Below are 19,263 nucleotides of genomic sequence, written 5' to 3'. Positions count from 1 at the left end.
TATTATGCTCACGAAAAGCTTAGTTCTCTCAAGTGTTCCTTCCCTTCAGAATATTCGACTAAAATTCTAAAGGCATTTCTCATTGCACCAATGCGTGCTACAAGGCTTGGCCATCTCATCCTCATGCCTCCTCTGATTTTTTTTCATACTATATAATATTTGGTGGTGTGAACTTTCTGAAAATGAATGTCTTTTAGGTTGCTGCGCCGTATAGTCTGTATAAATTTAAAAACGTTTCGGAGGTGCTTACTGCCTCCATCATCAGGGCGATGATGGAGAAATGAATTAAGAATAAAATGAGTATTACATACATACGCTTAGTATTTGGGTTTAAACATTTCTGGGGAAGCAAGAGCATTTTTTCCCCAGGTTCCGAGGTTCTGCCAGTCATTCTTCTGGTAAGAATAGTATGAAAGTGAAGACGTAAGGCTATAAGAAGTGCAAGTTTTAGACAGAGAGACAGCAGCATTTTGATTTCTGATTTAGTATGGTAAAACAAAAAATGTCTGCGCTGCTCACCAGGTTTCCAGACCTTACCGACCGACTCCTACTGGGACACCCACACGCCTTTAATAGTCAATACAGGCTATGCTATCCTCTTCTCTCCTAGGCCCAAATGTCCTCCCCGACACCCTATTCTCAAACACCTGCAATCTATGTTCCTTCCTGAAACAATAACAGGTGACGGTGGTGATATAAGTTATGTTAGATGGCAAGAAACGTTCATATAACAACGTCTCAGCAATGATACAAGTTGGCAGTAGAGCATCCCAAGGAAAAAATGCTAGATTTAACAGAGTGATAAGCGTTGCGTAATGTCTGTGAAATGTCGTGTCGAAGTTCGACAAACTATCTGACAGCCTAAATGCTTCTAAATATAAATAATGGTCTGGTCATCGAGTGTTTGTCAACTCTGTTCGCAAACCATGATCGCTGAAAGTGTTGGCCTTGGTCTTTACTGGTTTTAGGCACACCTACAGCGGAAGCCTGGCAAGAACGCAGCACAAGATAAGGCAGTTGGTAACATATTTGCACGTCACACACCTTATCTCTGCGATACATTCCGAAAGTCTCAATGTCATGCAGACACACACCGGTAATGACAAAACCATAATTCCGATGTGAATCTTAGGGCGGTATCGCAGCTGCCAGCATCTCGGCCAAACTCAATGCATTAATTTAGTAGTCATATATCGCACCAAGAGCTCTATGACAAGGCCAACCGACTGGATGAGAAGGAGATGGAATTGGAGCCAGAAGAAGAAGTAGAGGAGGTCGACAAAGGTCCAGAGATACTGAAGAGCGAGGTAGAGAGGGCCATAAAGGATATGAGAAGAAGAAAAGCTATGGGAGATGATGAAATCCCATCGGACTTATTGAAAGAACTTGGAGAGAAAGGAGTGAAGGTTCTTACTAGACTCGCTAACAAGATATACACCTCCGGTGAGTGGCCCAAGGACTTTCTGGAAGTAACAATGATTCCATTACAGAAGAAAAAGAATTCCAAGAAGTGCGCCGATTACAGGACCATCAGCCTAATCTCACATGCGGCGAAGATAATGACGAGAATACTGACTAAAAGACTAGAAAAGAAGATAGAGGAAGCGATGGGAGACGACCAATTTGGATTCAGGAGAGGAAGAGGAACCAGAGATGCTATCGGAGTTATGAGAATAATTTCAGAGAGAGTTCTCGATGTCAAGGAAGAAGTATGTGCCTGCTTCATCGACTGGAAGAAGGCTTTCAATCGAGTAAAATGGAAGAAATTAATGAGGATCCTACAGAGAATTGGAATTGATTGGAGAGACAGAAGACTAATCAAAAACCTGTACATGCAGCAAAAAGTCAAAGTGAGACTGGATTCAGGAGACACCAACAGCGTTGAGATTGGTAGAGGTGTAAGACAGGGATGCTGCTTATCACCAATTCTTTTTAACCTGTACGGGGAATGGCTTGCCAAGGAAGCTCTGGAGGGAACAGGAGACTTCAAAATTGGAGGAAGAGTGATAAAGACTGTAAAGTATGCAGACGACTTAGTAGTATTGGCGAAGGAAGAGGAGGAATTACAGAACATGATGGACAAGTTACTGGAAACAGGTAGAGAGTATGGAATGGAAATCAACATTGAAAAATCAAAGGTAATGAGGATAGCACCGAGAGCAGAACCATTGAACGTTGTAATTGGAAACCAACAGATGGAGAATGTGGAGCATTTCAAGTACTTGGGAAGCATAGTCACGACGGACGCTCTGTGCACCAAGGAAGTAAAAGCAAGGATAGCCATGGCCAAGGCAGCTTTCGTCAAGAAGAGGATACTTCTCACTAGCAAGTTGGGCTTGGAGATGAAGAAGAAACTAGTGAAGTGTTACGTATGGAGTGTCGCGCTGTATGGAGCAGAGACTTGGACACTCAGGAAGAAGGAACAGAAATACCTGGAGAGTTTCGAAATGTGGTGTTGGAGAAGAATAGAGAAGATCAGGTGGACGGATCGAGTGACCAACGAAGAAGTATTGAGGAGAGTCAACGAGCAAAGAAGCATTCTGCAGGCGATTACACGAAGGAAAGCTAACTGGCTGGGACATATTATGAGAAGGAATGGATTAATGCAGGGGTGACCAACCCGCGGCCCGCGGGCCGCATGTGGCCCGCCTTGAACATTGTTCCGGCCCGCGAGATTCATTACACTTTTACAAAATATATTTATTTTATAATGGCCAAAGTAGTGAAAACCAATGTATTAAAAAAATACATTATTTGTGCATCCATATATTCAAAAATTATCTGTCGAAATTATGAGAAAAAATTAACTTTGATTTTAAAATAATATTCTTGCGAATATATGACAGATATTGCCTGTTTTATTCATGAGTTTACAGTTATGAGTTCGCAGAATAATTAAACTATATTCTGCGAACTCATGATGCGCGTGCATCTTGGAACATCTAATATAACAGGTTCTATGTTTCACTCTTAAGTGCCCTCAGTGACGCAGTGACCATACCTAGATACGCACAGTTGATTGTTGGTAGCAGAGCAGAGCAGACTCTCAGTTTCAAATGAAAATTTGCTTTTTGGTTTCGTTTTGTGTGCTGTGACTGCAGGATAATTATTTTAATATGCCTGTACTTCAACAACATATTTAAAACAACAACAGCCAGGTAATAACTCCTATTAAATTAAAAATGACTTTTAATTTAACAATTAAAAATAGATATATTTAATATCTCTCTTATTTTCAGTATGACTGCAAAGAAAAGAAGAATAGTGGATGAAAATAGAAAGTATAGCGATGAATGGGAAGAAAAGTACTTCTTCATAGTTCAAAATACAAAATTATTATGTTTAATTTGCCGAGAGGTCGTTGCTGTATTTAAGGAATATAATGTTAAGAGGCATTACGAAACAAAACATAAGGATTATTTGAAGTTCGATAAAGAAGTGAAACAATCGAAGCTCAAGGAGTTTAAGTCGCAATTAAAGGCTCAACAAAAAAATGTCTATAGTGTATCTAAATCTAATATGGGGATATATAATTTTATATGTGGCCCGCGGAGTTATGATGCATTTCCAAAGTGGCCCGAAAGATCATTTGGGTTGGCCACCCCTGGATTAATGAGTGATATCATCGAAGGCCAGGTTGAAGGAAAGAGAGGACTAGGAAGAAGATTGATACAGCTAACCGACGACCTTAAACAAGGAAAGAAGATGACGTTCCAGGAATTAAAGCGAGAAGCCGAGAATAGGGACAACTGGAGAGCTCTTTTTGGGCAGAGCAATGGACCTGTCGTAAGACAGAACACTTAATAAATAAAATAAATATCGCACCTGGCATCCGTCTGGCAGCGCTTCCAACTTGGCATCGCTGCCAACCACGATGCCAAGTTCAAATGCTACTGGCATCGCTGCCACGGCCAAGGCCAAGTCAACATCACATGACAGTCTGGCCAGTCCATTGATGTCCGTGCGTGAATGTGCTTGGGTGTATTTCTGTTTCTTCCAAACATGGATAATTTCGACACCGAAAGATTGATAATTGAAATTCAGTCTCGACTATGGGATTCATCTGCTATTGAATACGCAAACCGGGATTTGTAAAAAAGAAACTGGGTAGAAATTGTGGAATTATTTGGAGGAGATTTATTTACAGTAGAAAAGAAAGAATTAGCTAAGAAGTGTTTCTATGGCTTTATTTGTGGGGCCGCTTTCCAATACGGCAACTTGATTTTTAAGTTTTTTTTTGTTTAGCAATCTATATATCTATCTATATATCACAAATAATGTGAATTAAGAAGAAACCTGCTTTTATAATGTTTTATTAAATAAAGTTTGTTCATGTAATATTACATGTGATTTGCAAGAACTGAAATATTTCAAATTCAATAATGGTATGGACGTGCAAAGTGTGTGTATGAAGAATTTTTCTTACTTATTTATTTGTTACAGAATTGAAATTCACTCCAGGTATGTAGTTTTGATAAAGGTAAATCTCATTTTCTCAAAAGTGATAAAAGTGGACATTTCTCCTTGCTAATAGCCCTTCATTTCGTGATCTCATAACGTTGATCCACCTGTTCGCTCGACTGGCGTCGAAAACTGGCAGCTGGACGCCATGGCATCGCTGTTGGTGTCGCTGCCATGGCATCCTAGTGCGATACCGCCCTTAGTGTTAGAACACCACTGTATCAATGGACTTCCAACGACTGTAACACTCACCCCTGATATGGCAACAGAATTTCAGGAAGACGCTATATCCATTCGTAGACACCATCAAATGTAAGGCACACCCCGATTTCAGAAACTTTCAAATGTGAAAAGGAGCGTCTTAAAATCTAGAAAACACGGTAATTCCAATCAAACTGGTCATGGTTGGCCATACTATCCGCAATGCCCTGTCCCACAAACAATGGGATCTCAGTACAACAGACCTCCCGTCCAAAGAATACCAACACTCGTCGGAAATATTAAAACCCAAAGACAGAGTTTGCCATTGGGAATAACATGTAAAATCAGGGATAGCACAGCAGGGCCCGCGACGGGAATCAGATACTAGACTATTCATAATTACTAACCTTAATTATTTTTGTTAATTTCAGACACGTACAGAAAGCTTTCTGAACGAAATATGCAATAATCTATATTCTAGCGGATAATCAAGTTATGGGATCCCGAACATGTGCTTTCATTTTACTAAAGGCTCTACCGACAACCGAGATTGAAACTCACTCCAGAACAGATTTAATGCGTACCAGAAGACCTTGAGAAGATCAGAGTTCAGGACATAGGGCTGGGTTCTGAATTACATTCTTATCTACTGCGGGATATTTACAGGCCTACGAATTAAAGACAGCTATTTAACACTTTTATAACCACAGGTTCTCCGGCCTTCAGTCACTTTCAAACAGAACCAATGGGCTCACACACATAAGAAACAGTAATGCTCTGGCCTATAAGAAATCAAATCATACCTGTACACACAAATGGATTTCAAGCCACTGACACTCTGTTGACAGTGGTAACTCTTGCCTGTCGCAACGACTGTGAACTGTGACGAAACTGAGTAACTCCCTCGAGGTAATATGTAGCATGAAACTTTACGACACTTATTTGGAAATGAATATTCATTTTATGTAGACGAAGTCAGTTTGAATATCAGTGGGTTTTTCCACAACCCGACGGCTTTATACGGACTTTCAGGGGCTCATGTAGTTTCTCACGGAACCGAACCATACGCTGTCGAAATAGGCGTCATTTTTCCGGACTAATACAACACTGCTACCAACAAATGGGTCTGACTGAAGGCTTCTAACAATATTATTCAGGAATTTACTTCTTTTATAGGCCCTATACAATGTCTATGATAACGTACCGGTACCCTTGTATTCAATTTTCGTGACTTTGGCAGATCTAAGGTTAATAAATTCAAATTCATGTTTCTGTTGCATAACTGGACACTTATTAATCTGCAGTTCGCTACCAGTGAACGAAATCTGTATCACGGACAGAGAGAGAGAGAGAGATATACCCTAAAGGAAATATACACCAGATTAAAACGGACAATAGAATGCCATGGAAGCCTATCGACTTCAAGAGAAGTTCTCCACACCTTGGGTTTCGTTTCGAAGAACACGACAATTAGTGAATTCTCATGTATCACATTCCTCTTTAAGATGCAGTCTGACATACATGAAAGAAGGCCAGCCTATAGTGTATATGGATGAACCTGTATCTGTGAGTCGTACACAACACAATTCAGAGTATATTCGATTGAAGTCACACCAGCAAACAGGAGACTATCACAGTGACATGCATCTAAAAATTACGAAAAATGTTAGAAGCAAAAATTAACCTCGAATCTTCTTCCGAGAAACGGTTTAGTGATATGCATCGCACCATACCGCAATAAACATGTAAATGCAGCTCCAATATAAAATTCCAGGATAAGTTAAATGACGTCGTGGCTATTGGAAAACAGCGAGCCTCTGGAAGACGAAATGTTGAAACCCGACTTATACAAATTAAAATAAACAAACCCGTTCGCTGAACTTACACGATTCAGAGCATTTTAGTTGTGCACGGACATACAGATTTGCGATTAACTCTGTGTCATACCGAACTCAACTCCAATAAATCAATTTGGACAACCGTCAAGAAATGGGCTCACGATAGCAATGTCACCTTATATTAGATATTATTAATACCCTTCATATCTTGTAGTATCACTAACTAGCATAACAAAGTGCAAATAAATACTAGTTTGTGATAAAAGTGGTTAGTTGTTTTGCGGTTACATTACATGACTTCAGATGTCTCCAGATAAATGACAAGAATCGATGGGCTGCGAGACGCGACTGCTCGAGCCCGCATGATTCGACGTGTGCAGATGAAACTGACTTGAAGAATTCGTGAAAAGCTCGGCAGTGAAGACAAGAGGGTTCCTAACAGGCGTTACAGCCGAAGCGTCACGCTACGCCAGAGTCCACATTCCAACTGCGCGTTACGAAGCAGACCGTTAGTAGTTTACTTCTCGAAGGACCACTGTGAATACGGTCTTCTTGAAGAGGTTGCCCGGTGTCACGAAGACTTATTGGTCTGTGGGATAAAGACTGCGTGGGGTCTACTTCCGTTTCGGCATGGACTCTTGGCAAGCATTTTTTTTCCGTGATGGTGGGAAACATTGCCAGCGGGGAATTGCGTTACGCGTTAGTTGATGTGTCAGGACCAAGTTCCGAAGACCGTTCCGACCCGCAGCCTTGCCAAACTTGAGACCCTTCCTGGCCAGTATTACTTCCGAGAGTGTGGCTAATACTTCATGCAAGGGCTGCCCCGTTAATAACGTCAGGACCCAACGCGACTTTACAAACTGAAACAGGAGTCTTATGCCTGTCGATCAAGGCTTCCGCTCTCTCGAAAGCCCAGAAAGCTAGTCATCCGGGCACCTGTACGGCGGGTGAAGGAGTTGCAAATTGCAGCACTGTCTTCGTTATCTTCCATACCGACCATTCTCACTTTCCACGGATTCTAAAGCATCTCTCCAGGGTAACCTTCTACATCTGTTCAACGGATAGGTCACCACCCTGTGGCTGCGAATTACCTAAGCTTTCAGAAAAGAGTCCTCCTGACTTCCAACTGCCTATTCAAAGCGTTCTTCGGGCGTAACATTCTATATACTACAGGGTAAATGCAGCGATTCGGTACGTTGTTGTCGCCGCACGTGAACCTATCACTGGGTACAACTGGATGGCGAAGACCACTTTTCGACTGCCTCGTCGATACTGCCAGACTTCCCAGGTGTCTGCCTTAAAGGCAAGCCTCTAATGTGCCGACGTAAATCCGCGTGAACCAGCGGCAGTCCAACAGGTTTTAAAAGGATGGTAGGCTCTTTTAGTGTCGTTAAGGAGAGGTAGATAAGTGAGGCTTTTTATAATTTCGGCGTGTAGATCGCCGCACCGACGAGCTATTCAGCAAGTTGCTAGATACCGCTGGAGAAAATTTATCCTTAAAACTCAAATTTTTTAACAGGTGAATCACGAAAAGTGTGCATAGAGTTTCGTTCCTTAGGACGTAAACTTGAAAAATTACAAACTGCTAATAAATTAGAGATGGAGCTTTTGCTTCTTAAGTCATACCCCGTGTCTTTTACAAAACGATCAACTAAAAACTTGGAGGACTGAACATTTTCGTAAAAAAGGGATCTGCTGCTAAGACAATTGTATAACATTCCTTCCTGTAATGTGAGGAAAGTACAGGTGTCCCAAAAGGATCTATACACACAACCATTACACACGCTAGCATTGTGTATACATCTTTTTGGGGCATTCTGTAATCTTATTCTGTATTCCGTAACGATTCAGCCAGAGCCGCTACAAACATTTTGTCAACAGGGACCAACGATAAGCCACGGAATGGACAGTTAAACCGCTTTATCCCTTCATACAACTTTAATTCGTGTTTACCGAGCTGAGATTTGTAAAGCGGGACATTTCAAGTTTGTTCCGCTAGCTTTGGATGAACAACGCCGAGAAACCAACAGTTACTAATTGTTCTTTGATTCTACGTACTTTGTGTTCTTGGGAGCCATCGGTGGGGTTGGCGAGCGAAGGTAGCAGGGGCAGAACCCCCTAGCGAGAAAAAGATGTTTGCACCTCTTCATTACTCTGTACCACCAACTGTACATTGAATCCTCGTGACTAGTGTAAATTGTGGCTTCAACATCACCATGAGCTTCAAGCTACGTCAATGAAAGTAGTGAAAATGGGGTAACAAGATGGCAGAGTCTACCTGAGCACGCAACAGAAAATATTTCTTCTGCCTTTAAACTTCGGTACAACCCGTGACATATTCATGCACCGACCACTGAACTGTATTTTGGGAATCCGATAGTGTACGAGGAAGGGCTGGGTTATCTCCCCTTACGTGCTCTTGTTTGGCGGCCTTCCCCTCCCTCCCTCGCGTGAATTTGTTGCAACGACATCCATGCTCGAGTTTTGCTGCGTTCACGAAATGTAAGTAAAGTTACTGTCCACAGATCACGAGAAAAACCCTTCGAGGGGAAGTCGTTTGTGTTGCGCTGCGGGGGGAATGTTACTTATCAGCTGGACTAGAGGGCTGCTATTGGTGGGAAGTGTGACACGCCAGAGAGTTATGCTACTACAACACAGACTGAAAACCTCAAGCAGTTAATAGCAGCGTGTAGTGAGTGCACCTGCGGGTGTTGCGATAATATTCTAGATTAAATCGCTGTGCCGCTGTGAGGTAATCTTAAAGCTGTACCCATTAGAACACATGAAAGCCTGTCGTCTGTTGTTCGTTCAGTGGTTGTGGAACGAATGCTTTTAGGATCGGTCGTCACTCACCGCGAAATCTTGCGCATGCGCGTATATCGAATTCCTAGCAGGGATTTTCTCCTGATCTGTGGACTGTACGTGTTCAGGAAGGAACTGATCGGAATCAACAGATACCGCTGAAAAGAACGGGATAAAAATGTTCGTTACTGAACCTCATGCGATAACTTATCACCAGTTATCGGCATCTGGTTAACAGGCAATAATGTACATACAAGCAATTCCCACAGCCTGGAGCTCGATCAGCAATGTCTCACAGACCTGAAGGGATCCTGTTTCACTTCTGAGATATGATATGTAAGCAACCACCAATGGACAATTAGTATGTAACAACTTCCTCGCATTTCAAAAGCTCAGCTCGTTGTCTTTTCTACGCTTGCAAGGTGCTCCACTCAGAAGTTCCTTACAACTTGTACGAATGGACCCATGTTACAAAAACCCAAACTGCACGAAAATAAAAGTGCACGATTTGCGTTCCACCATTCCAGAAATAGTGCAGAAATGTCCAATACGTTTTCGTGATGTCAGGGTCTTAGATTTCCACTATCGTAACAGCACTGGGCAATCTGAAAGCATCTCACGAGTTCCTGGTTGTGTAATATTAAACCTAAATTGCTTCGTCACATCATTATAGTCGGAAATTATCTCGTTGCTTCAGAGAAGTCCTTCAGCTGTTAATAGTTGCTGGGAAGTAAGAGATAATAACGAGTGGACATCAGAGCCCCTGGGGCATTCTAACCTACAATTACAGTATGCAGACGGCCTGAACACAATGCGCGTTAAACTGTGTGGCTTTCACTTGAATTCCTGTTAAGACGGGGAATACAAGTGTGACATGTAATTATGATTGGAAAACCTCATGCAAAGTACCCAGATGCAGAACTGAGAATTATAGGGAAGGAGGGTAAACAAAGATGGGTCAATGGGAGAGTTCCAAATATGCGAAGAAGATGGATCTAAGCATCAAAGGAGTTTATTGGAATAATGTAGGAAGCTTAGATGAACTGAAATACAATATTAAACAGAATGTTACCAACAATGACACAAAAAACGCTTCGTAGTCACACGAAACACTTGAAAAAGGATTTTCCAGTAGGTGGTAGGAATTTTCAGCATCTGCTTTTATGCCGTTCTGTAAGTACTTGATAACAAATAAAACGTAAAAGAACAGTTCGTTTGTTTTGTTATACTATGCCACAAAAGCTTGCAGTTAGGTTGTGTTTTAAAGTGTGAAATCCCAAGAGAAAGTAGTCTGGCAGCCAAACATCTGCACAAGGCGGTAGGAAGTCCACGCCCAACAATGCCTTCAGCAAAGAACTGTTAGGCCCGTTACATAGTCGAGCGGACGCTCCGTCCTCCGCTCTCCGCATGCGGATAGTCAAGTTTACACAGTGCCGCGGAGGTTCATCAATTTGTCGTAGAAAATGGATGGATATAGACTGAAAGTAATCGCTGTGTACCACATATATCTATAAAATGAGAAAACAACGGAAAAATAAAAAATATTATGTACATCCTATAGTTGCTCAAAGAAGTTTGAAAGGTGCTTTCACGACATTAAACATGGATTTGCGCGAAAATAGTGATAAATTATTGAACTATTTTCGCATGTCAATTAAATCCTGTGATGAACTCATAGGGAAGCTGGAATCCAAATTAAGTGTTTCCAGTTTGAACAGGGTATCCATATCTCCAACATAGAGATTTGCTGTTACATTAACGTAAGTGAAGAAAACCAATTATCACTTAAAGAGTTTTATTATTACAGTTATTGCTTATTATTATTATTATTATTTAATGCATATGATCTCAGTTATTCACTCATGTTGGGTCATATGGAAGCAGAACTCCAGGATGAAACTGTGTCATATGATAATGTGATTTCTTCTGCATTTGCAATGAGACGAGGTGAGTGATGTCGAGGAGAAATTTAGGAGACTGCTGATTAAAAGATGAATGTTGTTGGGGTGAAGCCTGTGGGGGCTGCTGATCAAAAGATGAACGTACTGGACGGGAAAATGGTTGGTTTTGATGATGGACAGGCATTTGTCTGGATTGCGGATATGTGATATATTGGTTACCATATGGACGCACAGGATTTTGATAATATGAAGGAATCTGGAAATAGCTGTCCTGATTTTTAATGAGCATAAGTATATTCAATACTGTTGATCGAAACTGGAGTTTTTTATCATTGTTGAATGTTTTTAAAGTTGGCAATATTGATTTTAGGAAGGCTTCGTCTTCATCATCTTCTCTTTCTTTGTTTTCCTCTAGTATCTTCAGTAAAGCTTCCTCAAATTTGTTTAGAAATTAAATGTTCCGTCGCACGTTGTCCGCTTGACTCTGCAAGTTACAACTTGTTCAATGGAATTAACTAACGCGGAGACGGAAGGGCCACGCGGACGGCTCCTCCGCGCGCGGGCCGCTCCGTGTAATCGTGGTAAAGTCACATAAAGAACAAGGTAACTTATCCGCATGCGGAGAGCGGAGGACGGAGCGTCCGCTCGACTATGTAACGAGCCTTACAGTAAAGCAGTTGTGGACCCGATAGTGTTTTTTCTACGTTGCAGAGCATATATTTAGAAATAATTGGTATAATGCATTATGCCCAGGACAGGGCCCGGTGGAGGGTTTCGGTTAATTCGGTGACGAACCTTCGAGTTCCGTAAGCCATCTAGTTAGTTCGGCATAATGCAGAGTCGTGAAAATGCCAGCCGAATCTTTTGTCCCATAAAATTATTACGAAACCGAAGTGTCTCTGGCCCACAGAGACCTTAATCCAGCCCTGGTTACGGTACTGGACCTGTGTCGCAGATGTCAATGTCTCACGGTACTCCGACGAGCGTGCCGTTGTCTATAGTTGGTGGCCGAACGAACTAGTTTTGTGACCTTGACTCATCACGCAACAGCTTAACCCGTCTTCTCGCTGCATCGCAGATAACCAAGCGTCTACCTGTTTGCGCTACAGCTGATGTTAACGAGTTTCAATCACATGCTGAGATAATAAAGGATGGGGAAATAGGCTCACTGAAAAATTGTTCTCCCTTACCAAAGTCCAAACTTTGATTAAACGCACTTAAATAATCCAAATAGACGTAAATAAAAACGTGAGGCGCGTAAGTCGAATGTTTACTGTACTCGCATTTAATTACAGCAATCGAGGCACACAATTACTATATGCGTTTATACCTAACATGATTCCTCTTTTTGAGCTACATGACTCTAAACACGAAATAAATATCAAGTTATGCAACAGGCGCCAGACAAGTATCGAAGAGATGATATTTTCTCATGTCCGGAGTTTTTGAGGCTTCCATATGTTCATTTCTCACAAGTTACGTAACAGTATGGATTGATCACAGTTGTAGCTGCTTTGCAAATAAGTTTCTGGAATATATTTTGTCCAAAGGTACTCTATCGGAAGAAAGCAAGAATCCAAACAAATGTGTCTGAACGTGGAACACGCAACAAAACAAATCCTCATCTGCGTCCAATAAAAATAATAAACCACAACACCGCCAGGAAATTCCGCGAAAGATGGATAAATGCCCAAAGAGATACCTGACTCCCACCGAAATTATTCACTCAACCAAAATATACTGCTCTTCGCCCTGCAAATGTACTGACTTCGTCTGTGTTGAAACAAAGCGTTTTTAACGGTGTCAGTTATGGTTTCCTGGCTGAGACGAGAGCGCCAACAGCATGGACATTTCAAATGTGTTCATAATATCAGACCGATAATTAGAAGAGCCACTCTGAGGCGACAGTGGTTAATGTTGCCCCGAACCAGCAAAAGTACCTACTATGCACCAGATTCATACTTTTGAACAGGCCAGACGAAAGGCACGGGTACAAAAATACTGAAAAATCCTACTGGCCACTGAACCCGAGACCTGACACATGAAGCATGAAGTACTAAAGTCCACTGAACGCAAAATATCTGCAAGCGTGAATGGTGTCGTATGAAGAGGGGAAGGTAAGATGGATGGGGGGAAAGGAGCCATCGCTCCCCATCGCTCCCAGTTTTTCGGCTGCCTCCCCTCCAACAAGCGAATTTTTAACGGCGAACGAAGCTCAGAGATATGTGACAAGTATGCTCGCGCCGTCAAGTACCAGCTGGAAATTTAACTTACATTTGACAGGCGTTTAAATTACACCTGTATATAAATGTAAGTGAATGTTCAGTGCCTTCGAATTTCTTGCGTTGTGTAATCCCGGAAAACACGTTGAGTCTCTTACTCTGGTCTTCTATCTAGTTCTTGGTACGGGAATACGTCGCTGCCGTAATGTATGGTATGCATTTACCTACATTCTGTATACAGCCTTTGTAAAATCATTGTAATGGGTAGTCATGTTTAGAAATTAAGATATGAAATAAGACACAGTATGAAGGAAAAGAGAAAGACGGTGAATGCATGATGTAGAACGAAAAACAGTGATGTATTCAAGGATGTGCAGAACTGCATAACGAAAATGTCGAAGGCACTGAAGGTACCGGGTCTACAATTTATGAGGCTGCGGTCGTGCTTGGATTGCGTGGTCGGCCGGCGCTCTGTTGGTGTGGGCTGGCGTTGTGCGCGTTCTTCCGGTGGGTGACCGGCGAATCAGTTTCAGTGCCACTAGTAACAGCGAACTACAAATATTTCTCGTCACTAATACATGTTATTACATTAATTGTTCTTACCTTATATCATGTTCAAAGTGACTTCCTTGTGCTTGCATGCAAGCTTCACATCTCGTTAACATATTTCGAAATACTCGACGAAGCTCTTCTTGGGAAATTGCTGAAATCAATTGCCGAATATTTTCTATAAGTGCTTCTGCAGTGTGCGGATAAATTGTGAACGTTATGTAAATTTAATACTTAGACCCTTTTTCCAAGAAATGACCGATGAGGAAAAGACTTACGGTTTCTTCATGCAAGACAATGCTACAGCTCACACAGCTGATTGGTCGATGTTAGCATTAAGAGAAGTGTTTGGTGAACAAGTTATCGTCAGTGGCCTCCAAGTTCTCTAGACTTAAACCCGTGCGATTTTTACCTGTGGAGCATGCTGAAGAAAAACATTTTATGTAAACAATCCGCACACTGCAGAAGCACTTAAAGAAAATATTCAACAATTGATTTCGGCAATTTCCCAAGAAGAGCTTCGTCGAGTATTTCGAAATATGTTAACGAGATGTGAAGCTTGCCTGCAAGCACAAGTAAGTCACTTTGAACATATTTTGTGATTTAAGGTAAGAACAATTAATGTAATAACATGTATTAGTGACGAGAAATATTTGTAGTTCACTGTTACTAGCGGCACTGAAACTGATTCCCCGGTCACCCACCGGAAGAACGCGCACAACGCCAGCCCACATCAACAGAGCGCCGGCCGACCACGCAATCCAAGCACGACTGGAGCCTCATAAATTGTAGATCCTGTATATGGGTATACCTGTATATACGCACAACTGGATATTTTTTATAAATATTTTATGCAGTTGAAAGATTACGGCTGAACGAATTTCAAGCAATGAGACGTGACGTCACAATACTTAAAACCTTAAACTGCCATATCATATTTATAAAGCATAACAAGCTAACAAAACGTAGTAATGATCCAAACTTAATATCTGCAATTAATAATATGCAAAAAAGTAGGTCTAATATCAAATGTTCAGATACTCGTATTTGGTAGCTCAAGGTAAACGAAAAATCAAACAAGTAGTTGCCTGCAACACTATTACTATTTTTTAACCTGTGGTCAAACTTTGTCGCAAAGTGTAGGCCTCTTCCACAAGGCCAGGTGGATGGAGTTCCCTTGCGTTCACAAAGGGCATAATTATTTAAACAGCGCGGACTTCGGGGAAAAGCTGACATTACGTAATACGTAGCTCGGTTTATGTTCTAAAATGTTGCTGTCCTGTGACATGTTTTGAATGAGGTAGCATGGACGTGAGAAGGGCCGACGAAACATATATGGAAACAATTTAAAAGAAATGAGGGAAACAGATAAGGTTGAAAGTGATTAAGGAAAGAATCAATGGGGTTGAGGGATAAAGATAAATAAATTTCCCATTGGATTTAAAATGGTTTTAACGTCAGTATGTAGTACAACGGTAAGTAAATTTGTGAGCAGGCATAAATATACCTACGTACAGGCAGCGGTTCGGTGACCACTACTGAGGGACTAGTAGACATAACTAGTTTTGACTTATCGAAAAACAGTGAAGAATGTATCTTTCGTTCCGTGATAAAAACTGGAATGTTGAGTCTACTAGCAACAACTGCGGATATAATATTCAGAACAATGCACGAAGGCGTAATCATCCCGTTTAAAATTACTGTTTTTTTTATTTTTTACTTTCAGAAATAAAGTAGAGGTTTGGGATATTATTATAAACCGCTATACAACCCAGCAGGTACAGAAATTGTTTAACTGTTATTTAACGTACAATTGCTCAATTTCATTAACGCAGAGGGAATTTCTCAAGGCATCTTAACACCCGAAGGGCTGCAGCGAATCTTAATGGAGGACTTAAATTTTTTTCAGTACTAGATTCAGTCTGTGCGAGAATTGCAGGCAAGAGATAATGAATGACGCATAGAATAAGCGCTTTCGTACACGGGATTAATTCCGCGCCAATCTGTACTTGTCTTTCAGAGTAAAACTTTCGAATGACGGCTATGCATACCAACGACTTAGTTGGAATTTAAAATGAGTTTCGGGATAAAAGAACAACTAACACGATATCTACCTAAACATACTTTCTTTCACCACAAATCCCAAATTCATCATCGGTGCAATCACCGACTGGGAGAAAAACAGTTATTTATCTCGGTATCAGACCAGGTTCTGTTTCGTAGCAAATCTAATTTATGTCATACTTTAGTCATATTAAAATCTGAAGAAAAACAAATTGTGTTCGTGCACAGGCCAAGCTATTTATTTCTAGGGTGATAATATCACAGGGCTGAGATTGGCGGGGTATTTAGAATGCGTCGTAAAGATGACTGATAATACTTTACTTATGAGAATAAGGCGTTGATGGAAAGACAATACTGAAACGGACGGTACAGACAAAGTCTGTATATCCCACATTCCAATGGCTTCATTACAGATGGTGTATAAATTGTCATTGGAACTTTAACTCAACTCTTCGGGAAAGCTACACGTATGAAAGGACACAAAAATGTTAGAGAAACGGAGTGGGAATGTGGACTGAAATTTGTCTGACTCAGGATAAGTCCAGTGATCGACTCTTCAGAACACGGCAATGGACCTTGGGATTTCTTAAAAGGCTGTCATTTTTTATTAGAGGCCGAGCGAGGACTGATTTTGGTCGTATGAGATGGACCCGTACGATGCACGCTCTAGAGGGGTGTCAGCTTCAGTTGGTTTGTAGCTCTAGCTGTGTTTAGATCGGTGCGTCACCGCAGCTGAGGCTGTGCGACCCCCACTACAACTGAACTAACTCTCTCGGCTTACACATCGCGCACTTAGGTGTCACGACTACTCGCGCGACCTCTATGCAACTACTAGCTTCTGAAGGAGGACTGCAACGTGGAGTAAGTTCTTACTCTTCGTTTTGTGGCTCATGAACCACCAAAAGCGAGCGGCATCATTATCGCCCTCAACGCACCAGTGAGCTAAGACATTACAGAGTTCTTCCTGCCTTGACAGGCGCAATGGGCTCTTATTAACTTGCACGAAAGGGCCGTCATGTTTGCGACTGGTACCGTAATGAAAATCAGCAGCAGATTCGGGTAATTCGCCTTTCTCTCACTCTCTGAGCAGTTTCCTGGGTCTCCAGAAAACATATCACATAATTTCTGAGCCAAAATCTTTCCGAGTGAAAGGCGATCAGTGACTGCAGAAACCAAAAACTGGTCACATTGTGGAAGTCAACAGAACGATTAGGGGTCGTGAAAAGTTCTCGCGGAAGTCCATATCTCAGCGATATTTCGAATCCACAACGCCAGCATTCACAAACGTCGCAGTGACGTAGAAATGTTTCCGGTAAATAAACGAATGGCAAGAACGGAATATAAAATTAATTTAAGCAGTTGATGAAACCAGAGGAAGAAGGGTTGTGCTGCCATCCGGTCTTTATAGAGGTCACAATTCTGACAAACTCATTGACTTCTTTCAAAAACAGGAGGTTCATACTACTTAAAAATACAAAATAACTTGAAATTATTATCTCACTCAAACACGAAAAATCTGGGGTTGTGTAAGCAATGCCAATACGTATTCTGGCAGCTCCGTTTCATATACTAACTTTGGGATAAATTATAGGTCTCTTAATATCCAAGATCGGTTTAACAGTGTACCAGGGGACAGCCATGTTCCCCCACCTGATCCCCTTGCAGAATGACCTCTTTTTAGAATTGTCAAGGGCAGCTTCGATTTTCGGAACATACGTAAATGTAATTTGTGTTGTAGCCATGGAAATGAAGATTACGCAACAGTTTCGGAGAATTTTGAAAGAAATGGGTTACACCTCTTTTCATTTCAACCAATATCAGACAGGCTCTTGAAGGCCGTCACGAGACACCTTGCGTCTAACACACCCGAGGAGGATTTTTCCAAGGGTGTACATGGATAAGATTTTAGAGTTGTCAGAATAAAGCAAGTGACTGTCACGCGCCCTTATCCCCAACGAGGAAAGCAGCAGGCCACCCTTCGCCAGTACTTGATAACTTTTCCAACGTTCATAAACCCAGAGAAATATTCAAGTTGACAGGCCAGTGTCATATTTTAATAAAACTGGAAGCCTACAGTTATAACTTCCAGACGTCTGGCAATGTCTGAGCAACTGCACGCAACAACGTAAGATAAAGTTTTATTGGGACGCTACGGAAACACCCGCTTATGCAGGTGGAATATTCGGTCACTGAGAGGCAAAGAAAAAAAGGGCTGAAAACTGTGGCAGCTGGCTGGCAGGAAGTCTCGCGAAACCACTCAAGACTATTTATTTCATGGCCCTTGAGTTAGACTGTTGCACGTAAGCGATACTTTGTGCGTTCCTACACCGGCAGCTATCGACACTCGTTATTTGCTGAAAGTCAGGGTCAACAGATCGTCCGTTCCTTGCCCGTCACCTCAAGTTCACTTCGGTCTTATATTTATTCCTACACTGAGGCCGCTTAAGACACAATTCGTTTGAAAAACAAGGTGCCTTACACAAAAATGCGTGGAACAAATAGGACCTACGTACCGGGTCGGTTACTGCAGTGGTAATAACTCTTATTGGCATTCGGGAGACTCCCGCTTCGAAACCCAACAAGTATCTGTCCTTGCGGAGGTTTTTCCCTGAGTTCCTGCACGGAATGACATTTCAATTATGAATTACCGCTTCATCGCCTCTAGATTTGCCACCCACATCCACGCTGACGCCGGGTATTAAAATGAACGCAAAAGTCAAGAATACTGATATTTATCCTTGATTGCAAGCGACAGATTAAAGATTCGGTTTTGCCCGCACCATACTTGAAGAAGATGGCGAAGCAGAGGATATTACAATCCTCGGCAGTGAAGGGCAATTTCACAGCGCGTCTGATGTACGACAGTTTAAATAATGAAAACTGAGTGGGAGCAGAGTTTGAAACACTACGGACTTCCCCAGCAGTTTGTGTTGTACCCACGAGGGGGAGGAAAATCAATAAGATGGCCGCCAGACAGGGGATGGTGGTTCCTCCCATTTCTGCTGACTAGTGGTTGACAGAACGACTACGGTCGTGGAGACATGGCGGGGTATAAGATCACTGTATTCCTCACCATACATTTTTTACACACAATTAATAAATTAGTAACAAACAAAGGTATAAAACCACAGAAAGCTTCGAGTTAAACCTCGGTATTGAGCACTCGAAGTATCTAGTCCTCTAAAGTGAATTCCATAGTCCGATATTCTTGTGGAGTTCTCGTCT

The 19,263-nt window shown here is 41.7% G+C and overlaps 1 protein-coding gene and 1 long non-coding RNA gene across 10 annotated transcripts in view; one reads left to right on the top strand and one right to left on the bottom strand.

Moving 5' to 3' along the window:
* LOC110830045 (GRAM domain-containing protein 2A) overlaps window positions 1–19,263 on the bottom strand; it is a 122,949-nt gene that overhangs the window by 52,209 nt on the left and 51,477 nt on the right. The window lies entirely within an intron of this gene.
* LOC147873999 (uncharacterized) lies at window positions 3,058–4,366 on the top strand. The gene is made up of 2 exons (XR_015534969.1): window positions 3,058–3,158; window positions 3,240–4,366. It is a non-coding gene; the product is annotated as an uncharacterized LOC147873999 (long non-coding RNA).

The sequence above is a fragment of the Zootermopsis nevadensis genome, unplaced genomic scaffold (genome assembly GCF_977971745.1).
Source record: "Zootermopsis nevadensis isolate Lab colony 2312 unplaced genomic scaffold, Znev_1.0 Znev_ptg000012l, whole genome shotgun sequence".
Taxonomy (NCBI): domain Eukaryota; kingdom Metazoa; phylum Arthropoda; class Insecta; order Blattodea; family Termopsidae; genus Zootermopsis; species Zootermopsis nevadensis.
This window is presented reverse-complemented; position numbering and strand designations above follow the sequence as displayed.